This window comes from Humulus lupulus, chromosome 4, assembly GCF_963169125.1.
Source record: "Humulus lupulus chromosome 4, drHumLupu1.1, whole genome shotgun sequence".
Classification (NCBI taxonomy): domain Eukaryota; kingdom Viridiplantae; phylum Streptophyta; class Magnoliopsida; order Rosales; family Cannabaceae; genus Humulus; species Humulus lupulus.
The window spans coordinates 25,242,884-25,252,617 of NC_084796.1; positions in this window are offsets into that span (position 1 = coordinate 25,242,884).

The following is a 9,734-nucleotide window of genomic DNA, read 5'->3' on the forward strand; positions in this document are numbered from 1 at the left end:
ATGTTACAGATGAGGAGAACCCAGTAGGAAACCACCTCAGGACGTGCCTGAGATGATGGAGGACTATGATGAATACACCGAGTATGACGGCGAAGATGATGGTGCTGACCAAGGGTATTATGAGGAAGAATACCCTCAGCCCATGGAGACAGAAGAGACACCGGAGCTGGTGGTTCTCCATGAGCAGGTGGCCACCCAACAACAAAAGATTAACGCTCAACAAGGTAACATCGCCGCCCTTCAAGAGATGGTACTTTCCATGAAGGCCGCTCTTCCAGCCTAGGGGTTGCGAGTGGACCCCAATGACAACATACCAGCTAGGCATCCAATTAGTGTGCCACCTGCGCACCCCGCTGGAGTGCCACCTGCCAATGCGATTGCGGTGCCTGCCGAGCACCCAGCCGCAGAGGTGCGAGAACCGTCAGCAGAGATGCTCGTCGAGCACTCGGCAGGAGTTGGAGCCTCGAGGCCTCCACAGGACCGTGGTAAGGGAAAGGCTGATGACAATCCTGCTCCAAAGCAGGAGAGGGCTCTTCGAGAACCCGAAGGCCACCAGGTTCCTCAACAGACTGGAAAAGATAACGACACAAGGGCCCGAGGACATCGCCAGGCAGTCAGCACCTGTGGGGCTCAGGATGTTCCATCCCGACGTGCCCATACGAATCGTGCGAGGCATGGAGCTGGTGTCCCCTCGGGACCTAACCAGCCCCGTAGGAATAACGATCCAGGGATCCGCCTGAGGAACACCCCACAGTACCGAGAACGTGGCATTAGTATCTCGATAAATGAAAATGTCAAGTTTGATAGGGATACCAAAGTGGGTCGCCCAGTGGATAATGGTGCCTTTCAGGGACAGGTCGACCTGTGAGACAACCTTAATGCCCGGAGGTGCAATAAGGCAGGAAGACGCGAGCCTGTTGGGAGAGTTCTGTTAGATCTCCGAGATAATATCAATGTTCAGAGAAGAGATAACCTGACTCAGAGTGTCAACCAAGATCATGACCCGCTCCATGCAGAGTTGGAAGGTCTGAAGCGGATAATGCTCAAGATGGCCAAGTGGCAAGGCCATGAGTCAGACTCGGAGGATGAAGAGGTGGAGCCATTTGCCCCTCATCTTGTTGAAGTCCTGCTACCTATAGGCTTCAATATACCATCCATACCATCATATGATGGTGGTTGGGAACCCACAGACCACCTGTCTAAGTTCAACAGGTTAATGTCAGTGCACCGTGTCTCCGACGATGCTAAGTGTCATGTGTTCCCACTTTCCTTGATGGGGCCAGCGAATGAATGGTTTAAAAAGCTCCGACCAAGGTTCACTCAGTCATGGCACTAGTTGTCATCCGCCTTCTGAAGACAGTTCATAGGAGTCTGGAAGGTAAGCTTTGAGGTCAATGCCTTGGCCAACATAAAGCAAGGAACTTTCGAGACCCTCAAGGCCTACATCAAGCGCTTCAAAGAAGACGGTATGAACAAAAAGGGTCAATGACGGTGAGCATTTAATGGCATTATAGGCTGGCATATGCGCGAGGTCCCCACTTTGGGATGATCTCCAGTGGAGGGGATGTCGATGTCTTGATGACTTCATTTGTCGAGCACAAGAATACATCAGCTAGGAAGATGCCCAGATCAGGACATTCAGAGCACCTGATCTCTTTCCTACGTTAGCCACACCTGGCCCCATGGCCTAGGGGATCCTATACTCCCTCCCCTTGTGTTCACATCCAATTGGGCTCGAGGGGAGTCCAACCTAGCCAGAGCGCCACCCCTTCCGGTTACAACACCTTGTCTGCTCCTGAATTTAGTACGACTCTGCCAGGGTTTAGGGCAGCGCCCACTAGATACAATACATTTGAGCCTGCATTCAGTGATGGAGTTGTTGCCCCATCCCAGCCTGCTGAATCCAGTAGAGCTCCCAATGGCACAAGGCATGGAGGGAAGGGTAAGGGCCGCAAACCCAGAGGGAGCGGAACCACACAGCCCGAGCAGAGAGTCACACTAGGTGAGAAGTATGTCTCACAGTATTCTGAGTACACTGACTTGGTAGACTCCCGAGAGAACATCTTCGTGGCCACGACACAACACATTCATTACAGGAAGTCACAGCCCATCTAAAGAGACAGGGTTAGGCGGGACTCTGTCAAATTTTGTCATTTCCACAACGATATAGGGTACCACATAAATGAGTGATGTCAACTCAAGGAAGAGATTAAGAATCTCATCAAGTTGGGACACCTCCATCAGTATGCTAAAGGTGGAGTGCGTCAAGCAAAACCTTTCATCACAGGACCAGTGGTCCCACCTGTCGTACCACAGGTCCTAGCAGTAGCTCCTGTTGTTCCTCAACATCCGATGGCCCAAGGACCTCCTCCTGTGAATGAGCGGGTAGGAACCATCTAAGGAGGGCCTCACTTGGGGGGCACTTCACGAAGATCACAGAACACGTATGTGCAAGCATTGAATCACAATGATGAGGTAATGGCTTTGGCCCAGCTGTAATGCCCCGAAATCCCTAATGCGGTTTAATGGCTGGATTAGTAGGCCGGGAGGGCCATAATTGTTTAATTATGCCATTAACTGATAATATGCATGTTTATGTGAATTATATTATAATATGATGTTATATGCATGCATGTGGGTCCACATTTGATTATTAGGGTGTTTTGGTAATTTGGCTCGTTGATGGCATATTTGTATATTTGGGTGCATATTGTGATTTGTGAATGAGATTCCATTATTATGGAGATATATTTGAGCTATTTAGCATGAGACGATCTTATATTAAGGATTAGCGGTTTTGTCATAACAAGGGTCTTTTATTGGGATATCGAGTTATGAGAATGTTATCTAATGATAAATTGGGAGTTATTGAGATCAGGATGAAATTCTGGAGGTTTTGACTATAATGTTCCCGGGGAGGTTTTTGGGGGCCCCGAGCACTAGGTTTTATTTGAGGTTACTTAAGCTTGAAGTAGCTTGTCAGATAGAACGTACGTTAGAAAACCTCTCGTTCTCTTCCCGTTAGTATGTTTTACCGTTCAAAGCATTTTCGGAGAAATCTTGAGTTCTAGGAGTCGGAATCAAGCGAGGATCGAGGCATAGCGATCCTAGGAAAGATTAAAAGCTTCTTGACCAAAGGATTTGATGAGAAACCACCTAATCAAAGGTAATTTAGGTTTTAAGTTTTGAGTTTTTAGAGTTTCTAAGCTTAGAATTGGATTTTGTGAATCGTTGAGTTTTTGGTTCGTTTGAGCCTTTGGATTTGATGGTTTTGGATCATTGGGAAGCTTGGGAACTTTGATTTGATGATTTGGAAGTGTTTAGGCATGTTTTTGGGAGGTTTAGGATGAAGGAGAACGTGTTTGGGGATGGCTTTGGGTTGGGGGCCACGGCCCTGTTCTTGGGCGCCGCGGCCCTAGCTCGAAGAAGCAGGTGGAGCAAGTTTGGCCTTGCTGGGTGCCGCGACACTAGGTGTAGGGTGCCACGACCCAGGGTGTTAGGGCCGCAGCCCTTGGACAGGTTTGAGCTCGTTTGAGTGTTTTGGCCCCGGGAACTTGGTTTTAGGCCTCGGGATTGTTCCTACTACCCGAATTAGTGGGGATTGATGTCCTAGAGGCTAGATCTTGGTTTGGAAACCTTTGTTAATCATTTTATTGATGGTCTCCCATATTTGGTTATGACTAGGTGACCACTAAAGGACTAAAAGTCAGATCGTTCTCAAGGGTCGTTCTTTTATTCATTCTCGTTCGAATCAAAGGTAAGAAAACTGCACCCTATGTATGTGACATGCATGATTGTTATTGAGTCATGTTGGTTGATAAATGTGGACATTGATTGCATATTAAATGCTAGCGAATATTGTTTACTTGTATATGGCACTGACTAGTCAGGGACACTAACCTAAGAGTCAGAAACAGCATAAGCGTCTTGAACGCAGGGCCGAATGAAGATTAGATCTAATCGATATCAGCATTGAATGGCTCTAAGGCATTAATACTGGACCGACCCCAAGGTCAATGAAACTTATAAGCACTTGGCTAGTCTAAGACTAGTTACTCAGTGTCAGGGCCAAAGTCCTAGGTGACTACTTGTCACATGGCTAGGGAACGATGTTCCATGGTTATGACTCTAAGGTCATGAGGTAGGTTACGTTGGTGACTAGTCATCATGCACTTATCCTGTTTAAGCTAGTGAAAGGTTCACTTATCTGTTAAGCCCCGGTGACCCTATCGTCACAAGGCTAAAAGGAGCTATACCCAACTTAGTGACTTTTGCGACTGTCACCCATCTGTTTTGGACTGAAAGTCCTGAATGATTATTATGATCATTGTTGATATTATATCATGCGATATTGTGTTTTCTTGCTGGGTCTTGGCTCATGGGTGCTATGTGGTGCAGGTAAAGGGAAAGAAAATCTCACCCAACCTTGAGTGGAGAGCTTAGGTGGTGATGTGTACATATGCGGCCAGTTGACCACCACGACCAAGGAGTTCTCAGAGGAACTAGGGAGTTTACCCTATTTTTGTTACTTAGGTCGGCGGGTTTGTAAATTTGAAATAGTAATGACCAGTTTAAGTTGTAAATAACTTGTAAAAGTCTTTATGGGCCCATGAACAATTTTATGTATTTAATAAAATATATCCTTTCATTTTTATTATTTTTCCACCTTAGCCTGTTAATAACACTTAGAAGCACGTTTTTAACCAAAGGACTCGGGTAGTGAGTCAAATTTCTGGTTCACCGTAACTGTTCTGGGGTAACCAGGGTGTTACACTAGCTGCCTGCCCAAATGCCACGAATGACTGACCAAGTCATAACATTCTCTGAAGACGGTGCTCGGAGAGTGCATTTCCCACATCACGATCCGTTGGTGATTGAGATCCAAATCTCCAACAAAATGGTGGCATGGATTCTAGTAGACAATGTGAGTTTGATGAATATCTTATTTAAGTCAGCCTTCGAGAAGATAGGGATGACTACGACAGACTTATCCCTATGCGCCTCGATACTCTATGGATTCTCGGGAGAAGCCCTCATCCCGATGGGGCAGATAAAGCTCCTTGTGACGCTTGGTGAGGTATCTCACCAAGCCTTCAAATACTGCACCTTTGTAGTGGTGGACTGTTCCTAGACGTACAACGCCATCTTGGGATGACCTACACTAGTGGATTTTGGGGCCGTCACCTCCATCCATCATCTTTGCATGAAGTTCCCCATGGATGCAGGTATTAGCACAATCCATGGTGACCAGAAAGAGGCAAGACAGTGCTACAATGTCTCCCTCAAGGCTCCAGTGATGATGGTAAGGGAGGAAGTTCCCGAGAAGTCCTAGGCCTCAGAGGTACAAGCTGTCCAAAAGTCGGGGCCTGAAGAGGTAGACCCAAGGGTTGAAGAGGAAAGGTCCATTGAACCAATAAAGGAGGTGGAGGAGGTAGTTCTTGATACCTCCACCCCCGACAGAAAAATAAAAGTAAGGGGAAGATTGAAAACGGAAGTCCGTGAGGCATTGGTGGGATTCCTTCGAGGAAACCAAGACGTGTTCGCGTGGTCACATTCCGACATGACTGGCATTGATCCGAATATCATATGCCATGCCTTGAATGTCGATCCTGGCTTTGCTCCTGTCCAACAGAAGCAACGGACGTTTGATCAAATTCAGAAAGTGGCCCTCAAGGCCGAAGTGGACAAGCTCCTCTCCAATGGGTTTATCCGAGACGCCCAATTTCCCAGGTAGCTATCCAATCCTGTCCTCGTGCCAAATTTGAATGGTACTTGGAAGACATGTATCGATTTCTCAGACCTTAACATGGCCTGTCCGAAGGACTGCTTTTCACTCCCCAAGATAGACCAGATGGTCGATGCCATCTCCTATTACAAGCTGTTGTCATTCATGGACGCATATTCGAGATATAACAAGATATCCATGCAGGTCACCGATCAGGAGCACACTAGCTTTCGAACCAACAAGGGTGTCTATTGTTACATCGCCGATCAACCACCTACCAAATGCTGGTTAACAAGATGTTCAAAAACCAGTTGGGGCTTAACATGGAGGTCTATATGGATGATATGTTCGTCATGTACAGGACGGCCCCATACCACATGGGCAACCTGACTAAGGTCTTCGCAGTGCTCCGCCGGTTCAGGATGAAGCTCAACCCCCAAAAATGCACATTTGGGGTGGCCTCCGGCAAGTTCCTAGGCTTCATCATAAGTGCTTAAGGGATTAAGGCGAACCCCGAGAAGATCAAGGCTCTCACCGAAATGCCATCTCCCCGGAGACATAAAGATGTTCAAATTCTAACAAGAAGGATCGCAGCTTTGAGTCGTTTTGTCTCCAAGGCAACGGAAAAGTGCATCCCTTTCTTCAATGTTCTACGAGGGAGTCGGAGGTTTGAATGGATGGAGGAGTGCGAACAGGCATTCCAACAGCTCAAGGCGCACATGGGAAACCCTTTGATTCTGTCTAAGCCAGTAGACAGAGAGCCTATCCTGCACTACATGGCTGCTTCAGAAGATGCCATCAGTGCCACATTGGTAAGGGAAGAAAGTCGTGTTCAGCACCCATCTATTATGTCAATAAAAGACTCCTCAGGGTAGAGTCTAGGTACCCGCTGATGGAGAAGTTAACCTTTTGTTTAATGGTTACCTCTCGGAAGCTAATAATCTACTTCCAGGCGCATCCAATTAAGGTCCTTACAAACCATCCCCTCAGACAAGTCCTTCAGAAGCCTAATTCATTGGGAAGGCTCTTGAAATGTTCAGTAGAGCTAAATCAGTTTAACATCACCTATCATCCAAGGACTGCCATAAAAGGTCAAGCACTCACCGATTTCATTACCGAGTGCACCGGGAATCAAGAGAGGACCGAGAGCACCCCAGTGGTCGGACCAGGGTGGAAGTTGTTTGTGGATGGGTCTTCGAACAAAAATGGCGCCAGGGTGGGACTTATTTTTGTTTCCCCCGAGGGGCATAGGGTGCATAGTGCCCTCCACTTTGGGTTTAGCGCCTCTAATAATGAAGCGAAATACGATGCCTTAATCGCGGGTCTCTACGTGGCACTGCAACTCAAGGTCGAAGGACTCGAAATATTTAGCGATTCCCAACTCATGGTGAACCAAGTTCTCTGAGAGTACCAAGCCCGTGGAACAAAGATGGCAGCGTATTTGGCAAGGGTTCAAGAAATGTTACATAACTTCCGAAATTTCACTATTCAGCAAGTGCTGCAGGAGCAAAATTCCAATGCGGACGTCCTGGCTAAACTGGCCATGAACAAAGATGTTGAATTAATCAATGTGGTTCCCATTGACTACTTGAAGTCTCTGAGTATCTCGGCTCCAGACGAGGTGGAGTCAATACAACCCCAAGATGGGTGGATGGAGTCAATAGTTAAATACCTTGTCTCTGGGGAGCTGCCCCAAGATAAGAAGGTCGCTTAGAAGTTGCTATACCAAGTACCGAGGTACATAATTATGGATGGTAGGCTTTATAGGTAAGGTTATTCTTTGCTTTTTCTTCGATGTGTATCCAAGCAAGAGGCTGGTTTAATACTACGAAAGGTACACGAAGGTTTCTGCTGAGATCATGCTGGGGGGAAGAGCCCATCTAAGAAAATCTTAAGACAAGGGTATTTTTGGCCCACCATGAATGGAGACATGATGGATTACATCAAGAAATGTGAAAAATGCCAACGCTTCACCAACATCCCCCGAGCCCCTCCAAATGAGCTTACTCAGATCACCAGCCCATGACCTTTTGCTGTCTGGGGCATCGACCTTATAGGGTCCCTGACTACAGGGAAGAGAGGGGGGAAATATGCCATAGTGGTCGTCGACTACTTCACAAAGTGGGTTGAGGCCGAGCCGCTTGCCACAATCACCTCCAAAAAGGCATTGGATTTCGTCATAAAAAATATCGTTTGCCGGTATGGGCTTCCGAGGAAGATAGTCTCCGACAACGAATTGCAATTCGACGGTGAAGTGTTCACGGACTTCTGTCAACAGCATGGTGTCATCAAGAGCTTATCTTTCGTGGCCCATTCACAGACCAATGGCCAAGTGGAAGCAGTTAACAAGACACTCAAGTTCATTTTGAATAAAAGGCTGGAGCAGGTAAAAGGAGCTTGGCCCGAGAAGCTGCCCAGGGCATTGTGGAGCTATCGCACCACTGCCCGGATCTCCATTGGCCATTCTCCTTTCTCGATGGCCTACGGGTATGAGGCTATGCTCCCAGTTGAAGCAGCAATCATCACACACCGACGGGATGCGTATGATCCGACCACGAACCATGCTTTACTTCATGAGTCCTTGGACCTCGTGGAGGAGCTAGGCGAAGCTTCTCAGCTTCGAGTAGCGTCCTACCAGCAGAAGGCAGCCAGATATTTTAACTCCAAAGTAAAAGATAGAAAATTTGGGGTCGGAGAATTAGTGTTGCGAAGAGTCTTCTTAGCCACCCGAGACCCCGGTGCGGGAGTGCTGGGACCCAACTGGGAGGGTCCATATCAAGTCGAGAGTGATGTGTGTCTGAGAACATACAAGTTAGCCCGACTAAGTGGGGAACTGATTCCTCATGCCTCGAATGCTGAGCATCTTCACCGATATTACCAATAGTATGAGCAACAAATATTGTCTATTTCTATAATACCCCTTGTAGCCTTCGAGCACATATAATGGAAACTGTGTATGTAAAACACGGTAAGAAATTTATTGTATGCTTATATTCTTTGTTTTCCTTTACTTTCTATTAATGTTGTGTAAGAGCATCTGCTCACTTAGACAAGTGATCGTAGACTAGTCTCCAATCACTTGGGGGCATGGAGTTAGGGCAACACTACGCCTCACAAGGAACGACATAGGGAACTAAACTTGTCAATTTTCATGAGTAAGCCTAGTGTCTCCATCCCAAGAATAGAAAATCTTAGGAAACTAGTAAATTCTAGCCTAGAAGGCAGCTTGTTCCAGGTAGAACTAACCTTAGCACCTAGGAGATAGATAACCCAAGTAGCGCGAGAATAGACACACTGAGCACGAGGAGCTCTGGCTAAGTCTCTTGGTCTCGAGGTGCGAACAGAAGGCTGAGTACCCCTATACTTGGCCTCAGGATATCCGTGACAGGGGAAGCTCGGCTAGTCAATGAGCAAAGTGCCCCCAATGTCACTATATCCCGTATCTAGAAAACACAGTGTAACACATACTAAGAATTTAGGTTACCTCCCGAGGACAGTGCGCACCCGGAGAGTAATAACCAAATCCTAATATGTGCGATACGAACGGATGCCCAGGAAACATACGCCTGGGTGCCTTGTTAACATCACCCCCCGAGGAGGTGGAAGATGGCATGGAAATGATAAGATATGCACTCAGAGAGCAGTGTTGAAACCCCCGACCTCTCAAGCAGTGCATACTCGGGGGGAAGATGGTTTCGCATGCTAAGACCCCTAAAAGCCCAAATCTTTAGATTGTGAGGGCATGAGACGCCAAGTGAAGACCAACGGTGAATTCCATGTCAAATTACTTCTAGGACTATGGGCCTACAAGGGACTAAATGTGGGAGCCAATAATAGAGTAGTTTGAGTTCTTGTTCTCATGACATTCGCGTTACGTTGAATTTATAGAACCAAGTGTTTAAAACGATTTGAGTTCTTGTTCTCGTGACATTCGTGTTATATTGAATTTATAGAACCAAGTGTTTAAAATGGTATGAATTCTTGTTCTCATGACATTCATGTTACATTG